The following is a 25682-nucleotide window of genomic DNA, read 5'->3' on the forward strand; positions in this document are numbered from 1 at the left end:
GTCTTTTGTTCCTCCAGCTGCTTGGCTTGTGGGACATCACAATCCCCTAGTTTTTGTCCAACACCATGGGGAGGTGGGCTAGGCAAGTAGGGAGTGAAAGGTGTCTGACAGGGGTGAAACCTGGATATCATCTGAGCTTGACAGGGAGGGCCCATAGTGGGGGGGAACACCTTCTGGAAGTTTTTATTGGAAGAGGAGTGTGGGGTTGATAGTTTGATTTTGTAGAAAAGGTGAAGGTAACGATGGTGGATGACAGGAATTCGTCCACCAGGAAATAGGAAATTAAAGGAACGGTGGGGGGATTTTTAAGTCAGAAAAAGGTTTATGGTGGCAGGGTCCACCATGCCAAAGGTTTGTGTTGGAACAGGGTCATGCAAAGGTATTTGGGGGCCCAGATGCAAAGGGGGCTCCATTTATTTATGTTGAAACAAAAAGTATTAAATGGATCATATTTATTAAGTATTATTACAATTATTTTATTATTAAAATATTATGTTTTGATAAATAATCAAAACAATCACCTATAATAGACATTAAATGTTATCATCAACTTGACACACAGAGGGAATATACACATGTGTTTTATGTATTTTAATATTATACAGGCAGTTCTTGCCTTACGAGTTCCCAGGTTTACGAGTTTTTTTTTTTTCCCAAGTATCAACAAAATCGAAAATATGAACATTAATTGCAAAAAATGAATGTTTGTTAAACATTCATAAATACCGCATTCCAAACCATGTGCGTAGCTATACAATACAGTGTGCCCCACTTTAAGATATTAATCAGTTCCAGAGACACCATCGTATTGTTAAAATATCGTAATGTGAACCCAATAACACGTTTTTGGTAATTCGTTTCAAGATCTCGGAAGTTGAAATTTTAGCTGTATAATTAAGCTATTTATCTCTCTAAAATGTCATTTTTAAGGTCACGAGCGTGACCTTAAGGCCATATAAAAGGTCTTGAGCATGGTTTGTAAATTGTATTAGTTACCAATTCAAATCTTTAAAATGCACTACACTTTCATCATTATCATATGTTCCGTTATAAGAATAAATTTTAAACGCTTTTGTGATATTTTTCTAAAGCACATTTATGGAGGTCACGACCATAAAACAATAAAAACAATTTGCACTTTCTGGTTTATTGGGCTTTTCTGCAAGCAATTATAAACGGGTAGTAAACTCGATCTTTTTGCATTTGCAAAAATACCAATAGCTGGAATTGTGTGGTTTTTTACGTTATTATGGTGAAATATGTTTCCCCTTTACTGAAATCTTCAATCGTATAAAAAACATAAATAAATTTTCGGAATCTTCTCTTCATTCCTTTTTTTTTTTTAAGCTTCATAAACTTGTTACTCCACGCGAATCATGTTAGTTGCAATTTGTGTGTGCTGTTAAAAGATGCCTATGCATGCAATTGTGAAATTTATAAAGAAAAGAGAAGATTATCTTGGAAATAAATGCCTCTTGAAGCATTTCTGAAGAAGACTTTTTGTGCAACAAACCAATGAGTGCCGGGCCAATAATGAGTGATCAATGAGTGTGCATTTAGTCGATGATGATGAAGAATAAACGTTCTTTAACATTTGTAAGTCGTAAATAATTTCTCTATTATTATAATTTGTTTGATTTTACAGGCTACGTTTTCATTTCTTTGGATAAATCAATCATTGTTTAAACAAACTAATTAGCTAACAAATTTCATTGTTGAGAAGGTAACCCCTATTTTTAACCTTGTGTCTTTGGGAAATAAATTCCCGCTTTGAGTTTTCGCTTTAAAAGCGCACACTAGGAATGAATTAACTTGTAAAGTCGAGAAGTATCTGTATTTTGATAAATATTCAAAACAATCACCTATAACAGACATTAAATGTTATCATCAACTTGACACAAAAAGGGAATTTATACAAATGTTTATGTATTACAATGTATTGATTATTGCAGTATAATTAAATAGCCAAAACAAAAAATTACCTATAAAAGACATAATAAATGCTTTTATCAATTTGATACAAAGAGGGAATTCACACAAATATATTTTATGTATTTTTAGTTTGTTTTGAAGTCTTTTCCACCCAGTTATTAACTAGCTATTTTCCATCCAATTGATAATATTGCACAATCATTTAATCTTTCTTGAAGCATCGATGACCTTAAATATGTTTTTATTAACTTTAATTTACTGAAAGATCTCTCAGCTGATGCTACTGTTACAGGAAGAGTCAAAAAAATTCTTAAAGCAACAAATATTTCTTCTAAATTATTTTCCATGATAAATAATAAAATGTCTTTTGGACATTTTATTATTTATCATGGTGCATTTTATTATTTATTATTTATCATGGTGAATGGTGCAATCTTGATTAGACCGGGGTTCGAGCCCGTCACCACCAAATACGGAGGACGCGGAAAGGTCAGGGAATGACCACCGCATATTCCCGGAGCAATATGGCCTTAGTTGCTAATGCTCCTAAAATATGTCCTTTAAATATGTAATTTCTGAACAAATACTATTTGAGATGTCATTTGAATAATCTGTATAAAAATCTTTGAGGCTCTTCCTCAAATCTGATTTTGATGCTTCTTTTTAATGTTTATGAGAAAATCAATTTTTTTTTGTCACTTGTGGTAATCTATCAAAGTGGTCATGTAATTGTTGTATACCAATGTCAGTTAAGTTAAAAGAAAATGTTATTTTAATTTTTTCCTCTAAATCTGCTATTATTTCATCTTCACATTTTTCATCATAAAACCTTTTCTGTTCCTACTTTCTGGAAAATCTGTATTTATTTGTAATTTTCTAGCCTCATCCTTAGCAACTAGTAACATTTCTTTAAATTTTTCTCTTTTCTCACTTAATCTTTCTTTTTGAGTTTTTATTAATAATTCTGCACAATCAGGGGACTGTATATATTTGCTTATTTTACTGACTTTACTCAATAAATTATACCATACAATAATGAATGGTAATTTTTGAATTCTTTTCAACAAAGTGCTGGCCCCTGAAGCAACAGCATTATCAGTGACTGTATGTTTAAGTTAATTTAAGGCATCCAATAATTCTCTTAATTGAAATCTAACTGCCTTCACAGATTCAATTCTTGCTTCCCATCTTGTATTACTAAAAGGTTTTAAAGTAGTGTTTAAATGCTTACACAACATATTCCAACGAATAGTTGAGGAAGCATCACAAATGGTAAGATTTAATGAATGAGCAGTACATGGGATATACACAGCACTTGGCAAAATACTTGAAATTCTGGCTTGAGCTCCTTTATATTGGCCTTTCATGTTTGCACCATTGTCATAACATAGATCTGCAATTTTTTATGTCAATATGAAATTTTCCTAATATTTTTAATAACAAATTTGTTAAGCCTTCTCCACTGTGATCAGTTGCTTCAAAAAATCCAATGAAATATTCTCTTATTTTGAATTCCAGTTTATTCTTGTCAATGTCCATATAGCGCAATATAACTGAGGTTTGCTCCTTATGTGAAATATCTGGTGTACAATCCATTTGAATGCTATAGTATTTAGTTTTTTTGACTCCATTTAAAATTTGTTTTAAAGCTTCATCACTGAGTTCACTTAAAAATTTATTTTGAGATCTATTCTACAGGTTTATTTTTAATGAATTTTAGATACTCTGACAGAAACACATCATATTTTAATAATAATTCTATGGAGCCCAAAAAATTTCCATTTCCATTTGAACCAAAGTCTTCATTAGTCCCCCTTAGTGGCAAATTTATACTACATAAAAATAATATTACTGAAACAATTCTTTCATATAACATTTTCAAGGCGCCTCCGTAGTCAGGTGGGAAGGAGCAGCAGTGCATTCTTGATTAGACCGGGCTTGATTGGACCGGAGCAGCAGTGCAATCTTGATTAGACCGGGGTTCGAGCCCGTCACCACCAAATACGGAGGACGCGGAAAGGTCAGGGAATGACCACCGCATATTCCCGGAGCAATATGGCCTTAGTTGCTAATGCTCCTAAAAACCAAATAACAAACAACAACATTTTCAGATTCTTTTTTCCTCATTTAATAATTTTTGTGCTGACTCATCTGTCATTTGACCTGCATTTAGTCTTAAGAGTAATCCTTACCATTGACAAAAACAATTTATATGTATTTTCCTACTTCATGATCTGTAAGCAAAACGCTAAGTTTCCTCCAATTATTGTAACCATTTACAAATTTATTTGGTATATCTGATTCATGAAATAATAAATAGCAAAAGTAATACACAGAATCAGTGCTTAATGAATACATTAACCAACTGCAATTAATTACTTTTCTGTTTTTTAAGGTTACTTTATAATAACTAGTTGAAAATTTTCTGTTATCAACTGAGTTATATGAAAAAATTACATCAATTACCTGTTTGGGACCTAGATTTACAAACTTAACCATCAAATCATCATTAATTATTTTTGGTGTGTCTGGATCATCACAACTAATTATATCTTTATCTTCTGAAAATTTTATGAAGTCATTATTACCAATATTATTTGATACCAGTTGATGATCTTCAATGATGTTTGTTACATTTGTTAAGTTGGTGAATCAGTCTCTTGTTATTCATTTTCTTTTTTTATTTTTTCACATTGTTCTTTATTTTCTTTTGAAACATCTTCAGATACTTCAGTCTTTTGCTCTTCGTCAATGAACATTGATGACGATGTGGATGGTCATTGTCCTTCATCTTCTTGCGCAGAAAATAACGTACGTGACATACTACCCTGGTATTTTTGCTTTTTTTCTTCTACTTTTTTCTTTATTCCTCTCTTTTTTGCTCCAGAAAGATACACTCGTTTTGTAGACATTTTTGCACTAATCTCTGTTTAGTAAATTTAAATTATTTGTTAATGAAAATATTGAAAATTAATATTGTACATAATCAGTGGATAACCTTAGTAAAAATAATTATTACTCAGTCTACGGATAACAAAACCGCAACAAAATTCAAATATAACTTCACTACTGTGTGCATGTTCAAGGAGACTTTACACCAACTAGTTACTGGGTTTGTGTGCAAGCTTTCTCATGTATGGATGAAATCGTGAAGACCTGAGACAGTTTAGAGACCCGCAGACTTTCAGATTAACCAGTACACTGAATTGATGTGTTCTCCAGATTGATTGTTATTTAAATATACATATTATTTTGCATAATAGCCGTTGAACCTGCAGTTGAATTTCTTTTAAATAAATTTCTATTAACACTCCTTGGATCAAAAAGAATCCCGCCCTCAATGTTATAGTATCTTGTATAAGTTTAATTTGTATTTACAATTTTCCTTCCATGCTATTCTTTGATAAGAATGTAAGATTCATTTTTATGTTATTTTCAAGCAGAAATGTAGGAAACTTACTATGTTATTCAGGAAGGGAGGACTGTTATGCTGTTAGTTAAGAAATACATAAAATCAAAGGAAGTGCAACCAATTGATGTTGGTTGACAATGCAATGTTGAGTCTGTTTGGTGTGACATAAGCACTGGGAAAGGAAAAATGAGAGTAGGTGTGTGTTATAGGCCTGATGAATTTGATGAGTATAATGAGCAATTATGCAGAGAAATAGAGTGAGCCAGTAAATCAGAATGTCTTATAATGGAGGATTTTAACTTTCCAGATATTGACTGGAACTTGTGGATTGGTCACTTGCACACTAGCAAGACTTTTGTGGATTTATTGGATGATTGTTTTCTACATCAGCATGTTTGGGAGGCAACTAGAGGGAGTAATACTCTTGATCTAATTATCAGCAGTGATTATTCATGCGTTAAGAATCTGCAGATAAAGGAATCACTAGGTGGTATTGATCACAATATCTGATGTGGGAATTACTTTAGCATTAGCATTAGTAGAAGCATTTGATGCAAGAAAGCAAGCTTATGCAGCATCAGCCAAAAAAATAAAAAATAAAATAAATAAATAAATAAAAAATAACCACTTCCACTTAACCCCTCTTTTCGTTCAAAATACCTGTCCAGCTGAGCCTTAAACTTATTTAGGCTATCAACTTCCATGACAAGGGATGGAAGTCTGTTCCACCAACCAACCACCCGCTGGCTAAAGGCAAATTTCCTCACGTCTATCTTACATCTGTCTTTCCTCAATTTGAATTTATGCCCTCTCAGGTGATTATTCTGAGAAAGAGGAAGAATCCCATCAGTATTGAGCATGCTCAAACCATTCAAGGCTTTATACACCTCTATCAGGTCACCTCGCTGGTGCCTAGTCTCCAGACACTGTAATTTGCAAAACTTAAGCCTTTCTTCGTAAGAGCACCCCTTTGTTCCATTCTCTAATCTTGTTGCCCTTCTCTGTACTCGTTCCAGCAGCTCTACATCCTTCTTGAAATGAGGGCTCCAGACCTGTATACAGTACTCTAGGTATGGCCTGATCATTGCCTTATACAAGGGAATAATCACCTCCTTATCCCTGCTAGAAAAATTCCTATATATCATTTACAATACACCATGAGCTACTCTTGCAGCCCTTTCATTCTCTACCACTGTCAGTGTAGTACTACAGAGTTGATACATTGCTCTGTGGTTGCTGTTTCCCATATGTAGTACTTTACATTTGTCAATGTTAAACTTCATTTGTTACCTCTCAGCCCATCTGCTCAACCTTCCAAATCCTGTTGCAGTAGCATAGTGTCAGTAGTGTCCTTGACAACCCTGCCAACCTTCGTATTGTCTGCAAACTTGGACATTAAGCTTGATATACCATCATCAATATCATTTATAAATACAGAAAACAATAATGGACGGAATACTGAACCCTGAGGGACTCCACTAATAACATCAGTCCACGATGAGCAGTGTCCATTGATTACCACTCTGTATTCTCCCCCCCTCAACCATCCCTTTATCCATAGCACCAATTTGCCTGCAATGCCTCACTGCTCCAATTTGTGCAGCAGTCTTCCATGTGCAACTGTATCAAAAGTCTTTCTAAGATCCAAGTATATAATATCAAAGTTATTCCCTGCATCCAGTTCTTTTGTGACTGCATCATAGTATCCAGTCAAATTGGTCAGGCAAGACTTCCCCTTAACAAAACCATGCTGTGTCCGAGCTATAACTGAAGTCTTGTCTAGATGATACTGCAGTGCTTCTTTAACCAGTGCCTCCATTAATTTTCCGGGAACAGAAGTTAAACTAATAGGTCTATAATTACCTGTGTCGTCCTTTGATCCTCCTTTGTGAATTGGGGTCACATTTGCACATCTCCAGTCCATGGGTACTTCCCCTGAGTCCAAGGAAGCTCTCATAATTATGGCTAAGGGTTTGTTTACTTCCTTTGCTGCCTCCTTTAATATAACTGGATAGATCCTATCCACCCCAGGTGCCTTTCTTGTGTTTATCTTCAACAATTTCTCCTCCACTTTACTCTCAGTTATTACAAGATTCTTTAGCTTACTGCCAGAGTTGAATACACCTCTGGCATTCTCCTCGCTGAATAACTTCTCATGTGTGAATGTTGATGCAAAATATTCATTTAGTTTGTTAGCAGGATCATCTACAGTTGACCCATCGATATCAAGTGGACCAATCTGATTCATCCCCTTCCTTCTAGAGTTTACATAAATAAAGAACTCTTTGCTGTTTTTCTTTGCATCCCTTGCCAAAGATTTCTCGTAATCTGCCTTCGCCTGCCTAACTTCCTTTGTAACTTGGTTACAGATCAACTTGTATCTATCATAGTCTTCTGTGTCACGTGTTAATTTGTATATATCCCATGTATTTTTCTTCTCTGCGATATGTCTCATTAGTTCATCTGACATCCATTTAGGCCTAAACCTTGAACAGTATTTCTTAGTTGGTATGTAAAGCCTAGTAGCTTCCAAGATAAGTTCTTTGAATACTTCCCATTTTGAATTTGCTGTTGGTAACATCATCAGTTGGCCCCACTGTATAGAATTTAAATACTGTCTCAGTCCATCGTAGTCGCCTTTACGAAAGCAATAACCCTTCCCTTTACCCCTAATAGTAGTTACCTCTTTGAGTAAATCCCACTTCAGCACACTGTGATCACTGCCACCTAGTGGTTCATTTTCCTGCAGATTCTTAATGCACGAAGAATCCCTACTAATAATCAAATCAAGAGTATTACTCCCTCTAGTTGCCTCCTGAACATGCTGTTGTAGAAAACAATCATCCAATAAATCCACAAAAGCCTTGCTAGTGTGTGAGTGACCAGCCCCCAAATTCCAGTCAATATCTGGGAAATTAAAATCCCCCATTATAAGACTCTCTGATTTACTGGCCCACTCTATTTCCCTGTGCAGTTTCTTATTATACTCATCAGAGTCATTAGGCCTATAGCACACTCCTACTCTCAATTTTGATCTCCTAATGCTTATTTCATATAATGCCTATGCCATATTTTGACTGTCTTCACTTCTTTGGATTTTATGTATTTCTTAACTAATAGCATAACCCCTCTTCCCTTTCTATACTTTCTGTAGACATTGTACTCCCCAAATTCCAGCTCTGCATTCCTTATATCTGTGTGACACCACGTCTCTGAAATCCCCCAATATCTGCCTTTGATGTTTTGAGCAATACCTCAAATTCATCAAATTTATTTACTAAACTCCTAGCATTGGTGTACACGCAAGTATACATGCACCTGTTCTTTTTCTTAGCTACCCTAACACAACCCATGTGTTTACTTGTACCCCAATGATTCCCAGCAGTCTCTGAAATATCCTGCATCTTATTTTCCAGGCTGCAGCTCATTCCAATAGAAGCAGTGCAAGAATCACTTTCACCTCTGCCAGTGGCTACTGTTAATCTATTAGTCTTTGTATCCCCCCAATCTAGCAGTTTTCCGACCCACCTAACACTGCCTCGATAGCATCAGCAAACATTCTTGCACCCTTTCTATTTAAGTGTATCCCATCCCTGTAGAAACAGTCTCTCCTGTTAACAAATACAGACCAGGCTGAAAAAAACTCTACCCCTTGAGCCCTGCACAATCTTTCCAGGGCCGAATTGATCGACAGGGCTCTCATCATATACTTGCTCCTATCGTGTCTGGGCAGAATTTCAGACACTTTCAACTTAAAGATGTAACTACCATCAATGCTAAAGGGAAGGGCTATTGCTTTCATAAAGGTGACTATAGGGGTCTCCCACAGTTTTTAAATTCTGTACAGTGGGATCAACTGATGATGTTACCAACATTGAATTCTAAATGGGAAGCTTCCAGGGAGTTAATTTTGGACACTACTAGGCTTTTCATTCCAACTAAGAAATACTGTTCAAGGTTTAGGCCTAAATGGATGTCAGATGAACTAATAAGGATTGTGGCAGAGAAGAAAAATGTGTGGGATGCATATCAAGTATCAGGTGACACAGAAGCCTATGGCAGATATAAACTAGTCTGTAATCAAGTCACAAAGGAGGTTAGGCAGGCGAAGGCAGATTACGAGAAATCCTTGGAAAAGGATGCAAAGTAAAACAACAAAGAGTTCTTTACTTATGTAAACTCTAGAAGGGAAGGGATGAATCAGATTGGACCACTTAACATAGATGAGTTGACTATTGATGATCATGCTCAGGCAGCTGATAAACTGAATGAGTATTTCGCATCTACATTCACACATCAGGAGTTATTCAATGAGGAGAGTGCCACAAGTTTATCACATGGTAACAGAGAACTAAGTGATTTTGTAATAACCAAGAGCAAAGTGGAGGAGAAATTATTGAACATAAAAAAAAAGCACCTGGGGTGGATGGGATCTATCTAGTTATATTAAAGGAGGCCATAATTATGAGAGCTTCCTTGTACTCAGGGGAAGTCCCCATGGACTGGAGGTGTGCAAATGTACCACCAATTCACAAAGGGGATTCAAAAGGTGACACAAGTACCTATAGACCTGTTAGTTTAACTTGTGTTCCGGGGAAAATAATGGAATCACTGGTTAAAGAAGCATTGCAGGATAATCTAGACAAGACTGCAGTACTACTTAAGACACAGCATGGGTTTGTTAAAGGCAGGTCTTGTCTGACCAGTTTGATTGGATACTGTGATGTGGTCACAAAGGAACTGAATGCTAAAAATAATTTTGATATCATATACTTGAATTTCAGGAAAGCTCTTGATACTGTTGCTCATGGAAGATTGCTGTACAAATTGGAGAGATATGGCATTAAGGGTAAGTTGCTACAATGGATAAAGGGATGGTTGAGTGGGAGAAGACAGAAAGTGGTAATCAATGGACACTGCTCTTCGTGGACAAATGTTATTAGTGGAGTTCCCCAGGGTTTGCCGCCCCCAACAATCCCCAGGGTTCGGTGTGGGACCCATTGTTGTTTTTTATATTTATTAATGATATTGATGAAGGTATATCAGGTTTAATGTCCAAGTTTGCAGATGATACAAAGGTTGTTAATGACAGTAAAGACAGTATGCTACTCCAACTGGATCTAGATAAGTTAGGCAAATGGGCTGAGAAGTGGCAACTGAAGTTTAACATTGATAAATGCAAAGTACTGCATATTGGTAGCAATAACTGAAGAGAAATGTACAAACTGTGTGGTACTACACTCAGGGAAGTGGAAAGTGAAAAAGACCTGGGGTAATTGTGCAGTTGAATATGAAGTTCGCTGAGCAGTGCAGACGGGCTGCCGGGGAAGGTCATAGAGTCTTGTCAATGATATATAGGAATTTTGTTATCAGGGACAGGGAGGTGATTATCCCGTTATACATGGCAATGGTCAGGCCACACCTAGAGTACTGTGTACAGGTCTGGAGGCCTCATTTTAGGAAGGATATAGAGTTGCTAGAACGAGTACCAAGAAGGGCAACAAGATTGGTGAGGGGAACAAAGGGGTGCTCTTACCAAGGCTTAATTCTGCAAATGCAAATTGAAGCTCCTGAAGAGTAGGCACCTGCGAGGTGATCTGATTGTGGTTTATAAGGCCTTGAATGGCTTGTGCAAAGGCCTTTCTAAGATCCAAATACATGATATCAAAGTTCTTCTTTGTATCCATTTCCTTTGTGACTACATCATAGTATCCAATCAAATTAGTCAGACAAGACTTCCCCTTAACAAACCCATGCTGTGTCCAAGCTATAATTGAAGTCTTGTTTAGATGATCCTGTAATGCTTCTTTAACCAGTGCCTCCATTAATTTCCCTGGAACAGAAGTTTAATTAACAGGTCTGTAATTACCTGTGTCTCCCTTTGATCCTCCTTTGTGGATTGGGGTCACATTTGCACATCTCCAGTCCATGGGTACCTCCCTGAGTCCAGGGAAGCTCTCATAATTATGACTAAGGATTTGCTTACTTCCTTTGCTGCCTCCTTTAATATAACTGGATAGATTCGATCCACTCCAGGTGCTTTTCTTATGTTTATCTTCAACAATTTCTCCTCCACTTTACTCTCAGTTATTACAAGATTATCTAGCTTACTGCCAGAGTTGAATACACCTCTGGCATTCCCCTTCCTGAATACCTCCTGATGTTGTGAATGTAGATGCAAAATATTCATTTAGTTTGTTAGCTACCTGAGCAGGATCATCAACAGTTGAACCATCAATATCCAGTGGACCAATCTGATTCATCCCCTTCCTTCTAGAGTTTACATGAGTAAAGAACTCTTTGCTGTTTTTCTTTGCATCCCTTGCCAAAGATTTCTCATAAACTGCCTTCGCCTGCCTAACCTCCTTCGTAACTTAGTTACAGACCAGCTTATATCTATCATAGGCTTGTGCGTCACATGTTAATTTATATGTATCTCATGCATTTTCCTTCTCTGTCACATGTCTAATTTGTTCATCTGACATTCATTTAGGCCTAAATCTTGAACAATATTTCTTTGTTGGTATGGGCAGCAGTCTACCATGTGCAACAGTATCAAAGGTCTTTCTAAGATCCAAATACATGATATCAAAGTTGTTCTTTGCATCCAGTTCCTTTGTGACTACATTCCCATTTTGAAAAGCCTAGTAGCTTCCAAGATTAATTCTTTGAATGCTTCTCATTTTGAATTTGCTGTTGGTAACATCATCAGTTGGTCCCACCATATAGAATTTAAATATTGTCTCAGAGCACCCTGGTCACCTTTACGAAAGCAAAAACCCTTCCCTTTACCCCCGATGGTAGTTACCTCTTTGAGTAAATCCCACTTCAGCACACTGTGATCACTGCCACCTAGTGGTTCCTTTATCTGCAGATTCTTGATGTATGAAGAATCACTACTGATAATAAGATCAAGAGCATTACTCCCTCTAGTTGCCTACCGAACATGCTGCTGTAGAAAACAATAATCCAATAAATCCACAAAAGCCTTGCTTGTGTGAGTGACCAACTCACAAATTCCAGTCAATCTCTGGGAAATTAAAATCCCCACATTATAAGACACTCTTATTTACTGGCCCACTCTATTTCTCTGCACAATTGCTCATTATACTCATCAGATTTATTTGGCCTATAACACACACCTACTCTCATTTTTCCTTTCCCAGTACTTATTTCACACCAAACAGACTCAACATTGCATTATCCCCCCAACATAAATTGGATGCACTTCCTTAGATTTTATTTGTTTCTCAACTAACAGCATAACCCTTCCTCCCTTTCTGTCCTGTCTATCCTTTCTGTACACATTGTACTCCCCAAATTCCAGTTCTGCACTGCTTATGTCTGTGTGGCACCATGTCTCTGATATCCCAATGATATCTGCCTTTGATGTCTTGACTTCAAGCTCATCGAATTTATGGCATCTCTGTAGCCAGGTGGAAAGGAGCAGAATTCCTTAGCATACACTTTTTGATTAGACCGGGGTTTGAGCCCGTCACCACCAAATACGGAGGATGCGGAAAGGTCAAGGGAATGACCACCGCATATTCCCGGAGCAATATGTCCTTAGTCATGCTCCTAAAAACTAAGTAACAAACAATCATCGAATTTATTAACTTCAACAAGAGTGTTACTCCCTTCCAAGATTATACTCCTAGCATTGGTGTACATTCAAGTATACCTGCACCTGTTTCTACTCTTAGTTACCCTGACACAGCCCATGTATTTACTTGTTCCACTATGACTCCCAGCAGTCCTGGAAATCCCCGTTGCTTTGCTTTCCAACTGCTGCTCAATTGAATTTCAATAGAAGTAGTGCAAGGATCACTTTTACCTCTGGCGCCTTCGTAGCCAGGTGGGCAGGAGCAGCAGTGCGTAGCACACACTTCTTGATTAGACCAGGGTTTGCGCCCGTGACCACCAAATACAGAGGATGCGGAAAGGTCAGGGAATGACCACCGCATATCCTCGGAGCAACATGGCCTTAGTTGCTAATGCTCCTAAAAACCAAATAACAAACAAACAACAAACTTTTACCTCTGCCAGTGGCTACTGTTAATCTATTAGTCTGTGTATTCCCCCCAAGTTAGCAGTTTTCTGACCCATCTAACTCTGCCTTGAGTGCATCAGCAAATATTCTTGCACCCTTTCTATTTAAGTGTATCCCATCCCTGTAGAAGCAGTATCTCCTGTTAAGAAGCACAGACCAGGCTGAGAAAAATTCTACCCTTTGAGCCTTGCACAATCTCTCCAGGGCCGAATTGATCGATAAGGCTCTCATCATATACTCCCTCCTATTGTGTCTAGGCAGAATTCGAGATACTTTCAAATTCAACCCTAACTCACGGCTTTTTTTCAGCATTGACTTGTACTTGTTAAGTAATTCCGCCGGTTGCTACAATAGATAAAAGAATGGTTGAGTGGGAGAAGACAGATAGTGGTAATCAATGGATGCTGCTTTTTATGGATTAATGTTATTAGTTGAGTCCCCCAGGGTTTGGTGTTGGGCTCACTGTTGTTTTGTATATTTATCAGTGATATTGAGGTTAGAATATCAGGCTTAATATCGAAGTTTGCAGACGGGAAGTTTGCAGTTGTTCTTAGTAATGGCAGAGTGCTACTACAACAGGATCTAGAAAATTTGGGCAGATGGGCTGAGAGCTGGCAACTGAAGTTTAACATTGACAAATGCAAATTACTGCATATAGGTAGAAATAACTCCAGAAAAATGTACCAACTGTGTGGTACATTTAGGGTGGTAGAAAATGACAAATATCTGGGAGTAATTGTGTAGTCAGATATGAAGTTTTCTGAGCAATGCAGACAGGCTGCCAGAGCAGGTCATGGGGTATTGTCAATGATATACAGGAATTTTGCTAGTATAAGGCAGTGGGCAGTGCATGCCTTGAGTACAGCATACAGGTCTGAAGGCCTCATTTTAGGTAGAATGTAGATTTGCTTGAATGTGTACAGAGAAGGGAACAAGATTGGCAAGGGGTATGAAGGGGTCCTCTTACCAAGAAAGGCTTCAGTTCTGCAAATTGCAGCGGCTTGAGACTAGGCACCTGCAAAGTGATTTGATTGAGGTGTATAAGGCCTTGAATGGGTTGAGCTGACGGGCTTCTTCCTCTTGTTCAGATTACGAATGTGAGGGGGCAAAAATTGAGGAAAGACAGTTGTAGAATAGATCAGCGGAAATTTGCCTTTAGCCAGCAGGTAGTTAATTGCTGGAACAAACTTCCATCTGTGTTTGTGGAAGTTAATAGCTTAAATAAATTCAAGGAGGAACTAGACAACCTTTTAGAGGGAGTGGATGTGTGAAATTTTTTTTTTTTTGGGCTGATGCTACATAAGCTCATCTGCTTGCTTTCTTACATCAATGCCTCCATTACTACTACCACTATCAAAAGCTTTCCTGTGACCGGGACTCTTCTAATAGCACTAGTCCGTGAAGAGCAGTGTCCATTGATTACCACTGTCTTCTCCCATTCAACCATCCCTTTCCTTTATCCATAAGCGCCTCTGTAGCCAGGTGGGAAGGAGCAGCAGTGCGTAGCACACACTTCTTGATTAGACTGGGGTTCGAGCCCGTCACCACCAAATATGGAGGATGCGGAAACGTCAGGGAATGACCACTGCATATCCCCGGAGAAATATGGCCTTAGTTGCTAATGCTCCTAAAAAAAAAAAAATAAAATAAAAAAATAACCTTTATCCATAGCAGCAACTTGCCCTTAATGTGGTATACTCCAATTTGTACAGGAGTCTATTATGTGCAACAGTATCAAAAGCTTTCCTGAAATTCAAGTATATGAAATCAAAATTATTTTTTTGCATCCAGTTCCTTCGTTACTTCATCATGGTTTCAAATCAGATTGGTCAGACTAGATTGCCCCTTGACAAACTCCTGCTGTGGCTGAAGTAAAACAGTACTCATGTCTATATGGTCCTGCATTACTTCTTTAATCAGTGACTCTATTATTTTCCCAGGAACAGAAGTTAAGTTAACAGGTCTGTAATTGCTCATGTTACTCTTTGATCTCCCTTTGTGAATTGGGGATACAGTTTGACATCTTCAGTCCATGGGGACTTCCCCTGAATCCAGAGGTGCTCTCATAATTATGACTAAGGGTTTTCTTACCTTTTTTGCTGCCTCTTTTAATATAATTGGATAGATCCCATCCACCCAGGTGCCTTTTTTACATTTAATTCCAGCAATTTCTCTTCTGCTTTCCTCAGTTATTACAAAATCCTTTAGCTCCCTGGTAACGTTTGATAAACTTCTGGCATCCACTCAACTTAAGAATTCCTTAAGTTGAGTGGATGCCAGATGTAAAATAGATGTGAAAGATGTGAATGTAGATGCAAAATAGTTATTCAGCTTGTCAGTAACCCGAGCAAGATCATGAACAGTTGAACCATCAATATTAATTGGATGTATGTGATTCATCCTCTTCCTTCTAGTGTTTTCATAAGAATAGAAGTCTTTGCTGTTTTTCTTTGCATCCTCTGCCAAAGATTTTTCATAATCTGCCTTAGCTTGCCTAACATCTTTGCAATTTTATTTCTGGCTAGTTTATATCTACCATAGCTAGCAGTTTGCTGACTAACCTAATGCTGGATTGATAGCATCAGCAAATATTCTTGCACCCTTTCTATTTAAGTGTATCTCTGTAGAAGCAGTCTCTTCTGTTAACAAGCACTGACCATGGTGAGAAAATTCTACCCTGTGCGGCTTGCACAGTCTCTCCAGGGCCAAATTTATTGGCAAGGCTCTCATCATCAAGGCCTTCCTATTGTTCCTGGGCAGAATTGCAGACAATATCAAATTCAATCCTAACTCTCAACTTTTCCTCAAAATTGCCCTGTACTTGTTAAGTAAATCAGCAGATCTCCTACTCTTAATGTCATTAGTGCCAACGTGTACAACAGTATTACCTTAGACCTGACATAGCCGAGTAGTCAGGAGCACGAGTGCAGTAGCACATGCTCTTTGAGTGGACCGGGGTTCAAGCCCACGACTGCTAAATACGATTAACATTTGTATTGATTGATTTATTGTAAATTCCACTGACCTGGTGGTTTTGCTGGAGTATAAAAAAGGTTTTTTTTTTTTTCCGTAACCTTAAAAGGTGATATCTGCTCTACAAAATGTGTTGGGAAAATTGTATATGGGAAATATAAAAATAAGAAGAGGAAAAAAAAAAAAAACACATTATCAATGTTAGTATCTACAGTTGATCACTCTTCAGTATATAAGTGAGTTAACAAAGAACATTAGGAGAAGGATAGGGAGATTACCTCAAAGAATAAATCTGATGTAAAAAAAGCATATTTTTTTCCAATACAGTAATATAGATTATTATTTTTTGCTATTTTAAGTGTTTATTTAGATATTTTTGAACTTTTTGAAAGTATCGCAATTTTTTTGTCCACCACTGTAGATTAGTGAAAAGTATTGTCTATGCAGCAGCAGCAGTTGAAATTCCTAAAACAGCTGCTACAATTTCAGCAGCTATGATAGAATGCACTGCAGCAGAACAAAAAAAGAAAAGAAAAGAAAGCCTTGGGAGATATTCCAACACTATCCCATCACAGCTAATCTCTTAGCCTTTAAACATGGATTTGCCAAAGTAAATTACATTTTCTGTCAGAGGCAAAATCTTAAAGTCAAATCACATTGCATCCTTCATCAGTTCCAGACTGTAATGGATGTGCTACTCCAGATTCAGCTGCTGGGAAACATTTTCTAATATCTTTGTGACTGCATCCTACCTGATGTTGTCAGGAACAAAATTCTGATCCTGAAGGCACTAAATTTGTGTTTTAAAGGGTTTGAGCCTTCCGACTGACTGACAATATACAGGAGGGCCTCGATTAATCATATCCGTTTTGCAAGTTGCAAAACGGAAATGCGTTAATCGAATATAATAACCAATAGGAAAAATTATAATTGGTCCTTGACCTTCTGGAATGTCCATAAAGCATTTTAAAAATACCTTTTAAATAACTTTTTAACTGTATACAATGTCTTAGCCTTTAAACATGGATTTGCCAAAGTAAATTACATTTTCTGTCAGAGGCAAAATCTTAAAGTCAAATCACATTGCATCCTTCATCAGTTCCAGACTGTAATGGATGTGCTACTCCAGATTCAGCTGCTGGGAAACATTTTCTAATATCTTTGTGACTGCATCCTACCTGATGTTGTCAGGAACAAAATTCTGATCCTGAAGGCACTAAATTTGTGTTTTAAAGGGTTTGAGCCTTCCGACTGACTGACAATATACAGGAGGGCCTCGATTAATCATATCCGTTTTGCAAGTTGCAAAACGGAAATGCGTTAATCGAATATAATAACCAATAGGAAAAATTATAATTGGTCCTTGACCTTCTGGAATGTCCATAAAGCATTTTAAAAATACCTTTTAAATAACTTTTTAACTGTATACAATGTAAAAGATAATAAAAATAATTATGGAATTAAATGTTTATTGCATAAAACAGCGGTTCCCAAACTGCACGCTGCAGAATATTTTAAATTTTCGAGGGAAACACAGCAATACTCGACATCTGTTGGACACCGTGCGAACTACTAGCTCGAGGTAGTTCACAGTTTCAACATTTCTTATTAAGTTGTTTGGACCTAACTACTAAGCGGAACTGTTAGGTATTTCTTTTGGTCTGGGTGTGCCTTGAAAAAATTACTGAGACACTAAGAGTGCCGTGAACCGAGAAAGTTTGAGAACTTCTGACATAAAATACACAATGAAGAAATGACTGTTGCGGAAATATTTGAACAGTGTTGACTTTCTCTTTTCATCAGTCAATTTCTGATAGCCGACGACAATCTTCTCTGGGCCCTGGCGAAATAAATATCGCAGAGAACATCAAACCTTTTGTTTGAGGTTCTATGTGATACGAAAGATTTCATCTAATTCTTTTACCGTTATCTCTTTCGCGGTAACATTTTCATCTGGCTCATTTAAAAATTTTAATTTTTATGCAAGTGTGCACTGACTTTATTAGCAGGAGACAAACAAGTAACACATCTTCTTCCGATGGAACACACCGAGGCAGGCAGTAGGCAAACGTTTGTTTATTGACCGTACTACTAGTGGTAAGCTTAACGCGCGATTCAAAAAAAAAAATTATAATAAATATTATAAATAATAACAAAAAAATAATAATAATAAATAATAATAATTAATAAAAGAAAAGGAAATTAAACCTATCATCCTATGTGCTTCCCTCACCCGAAGGTACTATCCAGATTTGAATTTCCCCAAACTGTCAGCCTCTACCACCCATGTAGGCAACTTATTATAACTCGCTGGCTAAAATAAAACTTTCTGCAGTCCAATCTAAACATTTCCCCCCGTAACTTGAATTTATGTCCCCTAGTTCTAGCATCATTTATAATCTTATAATCTTTAAAATTTCATCCTCATTCATTTTACTGATGCCTCTCAGAGTCTTAAACACCTCAATCAATTCTCCTCTAAGGTGTCTAGTTTCCAAACTCTGCAACCCACATATTCGAAGTCTTTCTTCATAAGGACACCCTTTTGCCGATCTCACCAGGTGAGTTACCTGTCTTTGCACCCTTTCAAGAAGCTCGATGTCTTTCTTTAGGTGCGGTCTCCATACTTGAACATGGTATTCCAAGTGCGGTCTAACAAAAGTCTTATATAATGGGATTATCACATCCCTATCTCTACTTGCAAAAGTTCGATAGATCATCGATAGGACACCATGGGCCTTCCTTGCGACCTGTTTACAATGCTCAGAGAATTTCATGTCTGACCGTATCATAGCACCCAAATCCCTTTCCTCCAGTACTGGGTTTAGTTGAACTCCACCAAGTGAATAAGTTATTTTGGGATTACTGTTTCCCAGGTGTAATACCTTACACTTTGTTGGATTAAAGCATAGCTGCCATTTTTCTGACCATTCTTGAAGTCTATCTAGGCCTCTCTGAAGAAGGTCAGCTTGACAGTGATCATTAACTACTCTACCAATTTTAACATCATCTGCAAATTTAGACATCACGCCCTCTATCCCTTCATCGATGTCGTTTATGAAAATTAAAAACAACAGTGGTCCTAATACTGATCCTTGGGGAATCCCACTTCTTGCATCAATCCAATCTGAGGAATAGTCATTTATGACAACCCTCTGCCTCCTGCCCTGAAGCCATCCTGCTATCCATTAAGGATTTTCCCAGTGATTCCAACCTGTTCCAGCTTATAAAGCAACCGCTCATGTGGGACTGAGTCAAAAGCTTTGCCGAAATCTACATAAACAATGTCGAAATTATTCCCTAAATCCAGCTCGTGAGTGACCCTTTCGAAATAGCGAACCAGATTTGTTAAACATGATTTTCCCTTTACAAAACCATGCTGAGTATCCTTGAGAATTTCAATTCTATCCAAATGATCCTGAATTCCACCCTTGATCATTGCCTCCATGATTTTCCCTACCATTGAAGTCAGACTGACAGGTCGATAATTTCCCACTTCACTCTTAGAGCCACCCTTATGTATGGGAGATACATTGGCACTTTTCCAATCCAAGGGAATCTCCCCAGAGTCTAGTGATGCTTGCATAATTAGCCTCAATAGTTCAATGCACTCAATTGCCACCTCCCTTAAGATTATAGAATATATTCCATCAACTCCAAGAGCCTTACTAGCCTGTAGGCTCGAAAGTTGTTTCATTAAATAATCTTGCGAAATTTCAATATCATTAATTACATATTTTTCAACTTCGCTCCCACAGTTTCCCATTGCCACAAAAGGTTTTTCATTTATATGATACTTAGAAGAAGAAAACTGATCTCCATGATGCAACATGACTTCTGATAGAAGAGGGACTAATTATACAGATTTGTTACCTTGAATTCTCTGGTTAGGTTATTGCAACTAATATAAAATGAAATAAAATGGCACCAACTGTCAAAATTAAGAAGTTTATAGAAGCAATAACCTTCACTAATTATGTTGTACTGAAACAGTACACAGTAATATAGAACACAATGTACTGGCATAAAAACACTGAACACTGTCGCTTTCAACTACCAATGGCCTCCTTCAGTAGCATTTTTAAACAAACTAATACAGCGTGATACTATTCTTCTGAACCATTTCACTCTCAGCCACCATATCCATTTGTCACATGACTTCCTTCCCCCTTCTCCTCTGTCTATCAACTGCTGCTTCTAACATCTTGCCATAAGCTGCAGTGTCTGCAAATGTAAATAACATTACATTTTCCCACATAGGATATATGGAGGCTCCCTTCACTCTATCCACAATATATTACACGTTCTTAATTAGCATTGCCTCCAACCATTTGTCAAACTGAAACCTACATTTTCCTTCTCTAAAATCTGTAACGGTATTAGGGTCAAATGATGCAAATGCTCCCAGTAATGTGCTGCAACTGCACAGTGTTCATGTATAAGCCTTATCGCATCATTAGGTTCTTGTGTTCTGTTCTCCAGATGTTTCTCCAACTTGCCAACGTAGTTCACAATATGAACACTGAATGGAATACTGTTCAACTTTATTTAAATAAAGAAAGGAGCAACTTTACCTTTCAAAGAATTAAATATGAAAGGCATATGTGGGCTATTCTAGATCACTAAATCAGAATTACAAAGTAATTGGCACTTAACTGCATGTAAGGTGTGAGCTTAAATTGTGAGATTTTATTGGATATCAAGTGATTTCTGTTACGCTTAATGAGTAAATGAAGTAGGCTCTGTACTCAGTCACTCTGACAATCTTGCTATAACACTGACATTGTTTTGAATTCGACTTTGAAGTTCATTGTCGAGTTGATGACAGACTCCAAAGTTGCATTGATCTCTGTGAAAGGTAAAACAATAGTCAACAGCTAAAGAAGTAATGCAAGAACATCTTAATAGGAGTGGAGCCATAAAGGCATAAACACTGTGAATTTGTTAAAAATCATGCTTGACCCACCTGATTAGCTACCATCAGGTAGTTACAAAGGAAATGGTTAAAAAAATAATTTTGAAGCTGTATACTTAAATTTCATTAAAGCTTTTGATAGTATTCCATCTGAATGACTGCTATACAAATTGTAGCAGTGCGGCATTGGGGACAAGTTACTGCTATATATAAAAGGATGGTTGAGCGGCATAAGATAGAGTGATTGTAAATGGCTGCTGCTCTTCATTGATTAATGGTGTGAATAGAGTCCCTTGAGGTTTGGTATCTGGTCCTTTACTGTTTTATTATTTATTAAGAATATTAATGTAGGCATATCACGTTTAAGTTTACTGATGAAGAATTGGAGTTATTTTGTATATGTATCATGGATAAATTAGCTAGATGGGCTCAAAAAAAGCAATCGATGTTTAACATTGATAAATATAAGGTGCTGCATTTGAGTAACAGTAATCTCAGAATGTACCAATTGGGCGTTATCACATGCAAGTGGAAATTATACAGTCCAACATGAAATTTTCTTGGTACAAACAAGCTGCTAGGATAGCTCACAAAGTTCTGTCAGTGATATACAGGAATTTTGCCTACAGCAGCAATGAAGAGGTGGTTATCCAGTTATAAAAGGCAATAGTTAGGCTACATCTTGAATACTACATACAGTTCTGGAAGCATCATTTTAGGAAGGATGCAGATTTGTTGGAATGAATGTAGGGAAGAGCAACAAGTTTAGTCAGGGGCACAAATATGTACTCTCACAAAGGCATGAATTCTGTAAATTGCAGCATCTGAAAACTAAGCATCTATGAAGTGACCTGATTGAAGTGTTCAACAGGTTTATGTAAAATAATTGCTGATAGTGTCCTTACTCTTTCTTTAATGAACCCATCTAGCTAATTTATCCATGATACGTGGATAAATTAGAAAGGATGTTTGCAGGACAGATGTATGGACATTTGCTTTTAGCCAGAGAATAATTGATTGCTGGAATAAACTTCCTAGTGTTGTAGGAATGGGGACTTTGAATAAATTTAAAGAAGGATTGGACAAATTATTAAGAGGATAGGCAGATGGAGTGGGAAAAAAAATGAATGGCTTCTTATGTTGTATAAGCTTGCCTTCCGGTTTTTTTTTTTTTTTTCCACTACTGATAGTATTGCAGGATTATTGCTTCCCAAATGCAGTACTGTACATTTACATTTATCAATGTTAAATCTCAGTTTTCATTTTTTGGCCCATCTGTCTAGTTTATCCATTTCTTTAAGTAGCATATCCTGATACTGTTATTAACTACTGTGCCCACCTCTTTATCATCGGCAGACTTAAACATCAAACCTGGAATTCCTCCATTGATATCATTAATAAATATTAAAAACAGTAAGGTTTTTAATGTGCTACTGTGCCTGCAGTGCACAGTAGTTTTGGATGTGCAGGCACATAGCTTAGAGAACCCTTTTAAGAACTGTGCCTTCAGTGCACAGTAGTTTTGGATGTGCAGGCACATAGCTTTTAAGAACTAAAGCTTTTAGTTCTTAAAAGCACCATGTGACAAATGTATATGTAACATAAAATTTTCATGTAACTTCTAAATAAAATGGCGCTAGTGGAAAAAACAAAACTATTTAATATCCCATTTCATCTTTATCAGGACAGTGAGACACCTTAATCAAAAACAGGATGATCCCATTAAAAGTGGAATGTTTGGTCACCCTAGTATAATGATATTAGCCATTGTAATAGGATAGCATACTTTTGTGTCAGATATATAGTAAGAAAATTTATTATTCATATTAAAATTAAGACAGACTTTTCACTTTACTAAAATTAGTTTTATATGAAAAAACATATCAGCCCCACCTCACTTTAATGAATGTTACTTAAACTAAATTTACATATGCTTATTAACTATTAAACAGAGAAATATTAATCAAAAGTACTTGAATAATCTGTGGTATCCCTCTGTTGGTCTGAGCTGGCTAGTAACACAAACAGAATTAATGTGTTGCAAATCTTGGAACAAATGCTGAGTATTGTAGTTTATACTGACGTGTCTAATGATTAGAAAAATCATTAGAAGGGATGGACAAATGTAGTAAGTATTTTTTTCGCTGATAAATATAATGCTATATAAGCTTGCTCCCTTGCACTGATAATACTACTATACCACTATGTCTGGCACCATGGGTTGAACCCAAAGCTGGTTTAAGTATAGGTGTTAAAGAGCACTGGCTTGCTGGTTTGAGTATCTTCTCATGGGGGAAGCCCAGAATTTGTAGTTTCATTTCTGCTCAGGAGTTTAACATTATAAGTGTCAAATACTGAGATGTTTTAAAGCAACCTATATGTAGTGGAACTATTGTCATTCTGGGAAGAGCTGATGTGGAAATTCTGCTGAGTTACAGTGGAAAACTGTTGCTGGATTTTGGCTAATTTTGGTTTTTGCTGTATCATCTCTTTGGTGAGTGTCCTAGTTTGCTAAGATGATTTAGAATCAATTATCTAGGGTGGAGGAAGAACCAAGGCTTGGATGGCTCGGGGAGGGGTTGTAACATGATATTTATTTGTGAATAAATAGAGCCTATGGGGGAACTTTACTGTTATTTCAGAACCAGCGAAGGAATTTTACTGTTATTTCTGTTGATTTTTTAACTAATTGGCTTGAATGTGAAAAGCTTCAATAAATTATTTTATTATTTTGTAAGGTATGCTACTCCAAGGATTGTTGAGGCTGGGGTAGCAAAGAATACCAGGCTGAAGGGTAACACCAGTTCAGCCTAGTATTTTTGGCATATACTTCTCTAACTTAGTTTTCAGTCTCCATAAGACCAATCATCAAAATCTTCTGGCATTGCAGGTTACCTCATAGGTGTGTTTCTTGTTTCCATGGGTGGGGTGAGAAGACTGATATGAGCATCTGTTTCTTTCTTATTACAGTAAATTCCATTGAATTAATATTGTTTCAACAAAAATTTCACTATAATGAAAATATTTGTAGTTTCTGGCCAGCTTCTCTTAATATTAGTGCTTTGTAACTCTCCTTTGAACAAAATAAGTTTGACAAAAAATTATTCAGTATGTTTGTGCAGGCTCTGGTCAAATGGTTAGCATTTGTAGCCTCAAGTAAGTAGGTTACAGGTAATGTGATGCCACAAAACATGTTCTGCCTGTGGCACTGAAAATCTGGCTGCTGTTAATGATTCATTATGCACGTAGTCACGATGAATTTGTAAATTCTTCTCACCTGGGCTGCCTAGAGAATAAACAGAAATTTATTTTTATTATTTTATTTTTAAAATCCACCTATGTCTAAAATGTACTAGTTTATTATGAAAGATAAATTTTTTGAAAAATTATGAATGGCACTGTGTAGCTCATATTATAAATGAAGAAGTTTTTTTAAAAGATGCAGCAAAATAATTCATCATTGCACCTTTACTATGTTTTTTCCACCCTTTCTGAATGATTATGCTTTTTTTTTAAATCCATATTTTTGATTGCACTACATTTGAAATTTCATATGAATGCAAGAGAAGAACAGTTAAACAAATTCGAAATAATAATATGCAAAATGTAAGAGTAAGTTATATTAACTGTACCATATTTCTTAACCTTCAGTCACTTGCACCCTCAATTTAATGAAAACATTCATGTGGCACCTGTGAGACACCCTTTTTGTTTTTATTATGAAAAAAAATATATATATTTTTTAGCATTTTTACTGAATTGAAAATGGTTTCTATTAATTGTGATTTGCTAAACTCAATTTAAAGATATCAAATGAAAATACACCAGTAATAATAATAAACAAAGATTTTATTATTTTTTTTAGAATTTTCTGGGTCACTCATTCCTGGATTAAAACACAGATGCTTGCATGACATCTGGTATACACACTGTGAACCTCTGTATTTTTGTCAGCTGTTCACATTTAGCCCTGCAAAACTAAGGTTCTACAACAAGATTACACACCTGTCGTTGGTATCTCACAGATGCTACGTGGAAATGGGAATTGCCTAGAAGAAAGATAGATGCTTTTGCTCGCCTGGCATCTGTTAATTGCCAAACAAAAAATTAGTCTTGTAATTCATAAAATAACAGAAAACATTGTATTACTAGCTAGAGAATATTGGTGGGCAAAGGTACACAGAGAATATGATTTCATTTACAAATTTTAAAAAATAACAAAATATTTACAAAAAGTAGCATCTGTCAGATGCCATACTAGCAGCAGAAGATTAATGTGTGGTATATCTTATAAATAAAATGTGCTTTCAAAATGACACTTTCTGAACAGTTTATTTTTACTCTTATAGTGCATGTATTTTGTCATTTTATTTATTTATTACTGATTTTAGAGTCAATAT

General features: G+C 36.6%; 2 long non-coding RNA genes across 2 annotated transcripts in view; one reads left to right on the forward strand and one right to left on the reverse strand.

Annotated features, from left to right (window-relative positions):
* The window catches only part of LOC150090816 (uncharacterized), a 123225-nt gene that overhangs the window by 17939 nt on the left and 79604 nt on the right, over window positions 1-25682 (forward strand). The window contains exon 4 of the long non-coding RNA XR_016546916.1: window positions 4658-4763. This is a non-coding gene — a long non-coding RNA (uncharacterized LOC150090816). The remainder of the gene's footprint in view (window positions 1-4657; window positions 4764-25682) is intronic.
* The window catches only part of LOC150090817 (uncharacterized), a 103261-nt gene continuing 82335 nt past the window's right edge, over window positions 4757-25682 (reverse strand). Inside the window, exons 3-4 of the long non-coding RNA XR_016546915.1 lie at window positions 23256-24568; window positions 4757-4858 (exon numbers count right to left, since the gene is read on the reverse strand). This is a non-coding gene — a long non-coding RNA (uncharacterized LOC150090817). The remainder of the gene's footprint in view (window positions 4859-23255; window positions 24569-25682) is intronic.

This window comes from Mastigoproctus giganteus, chromosome 1, assembly GCF_048544385.1.
Source record: "Mastigoproctus giganteus isolate SK-2022 chromosome 1, ASM4854438v1, whole genome shotgun sequence".
In the NCBI taxonomy this organism is placed as follows: Eukaryota; Metazoa; Arthropoda; class Arachnida; order Uropygi; family Thelyphonidae; genus Mastigoproctus; species Mastigoproctus giganteus.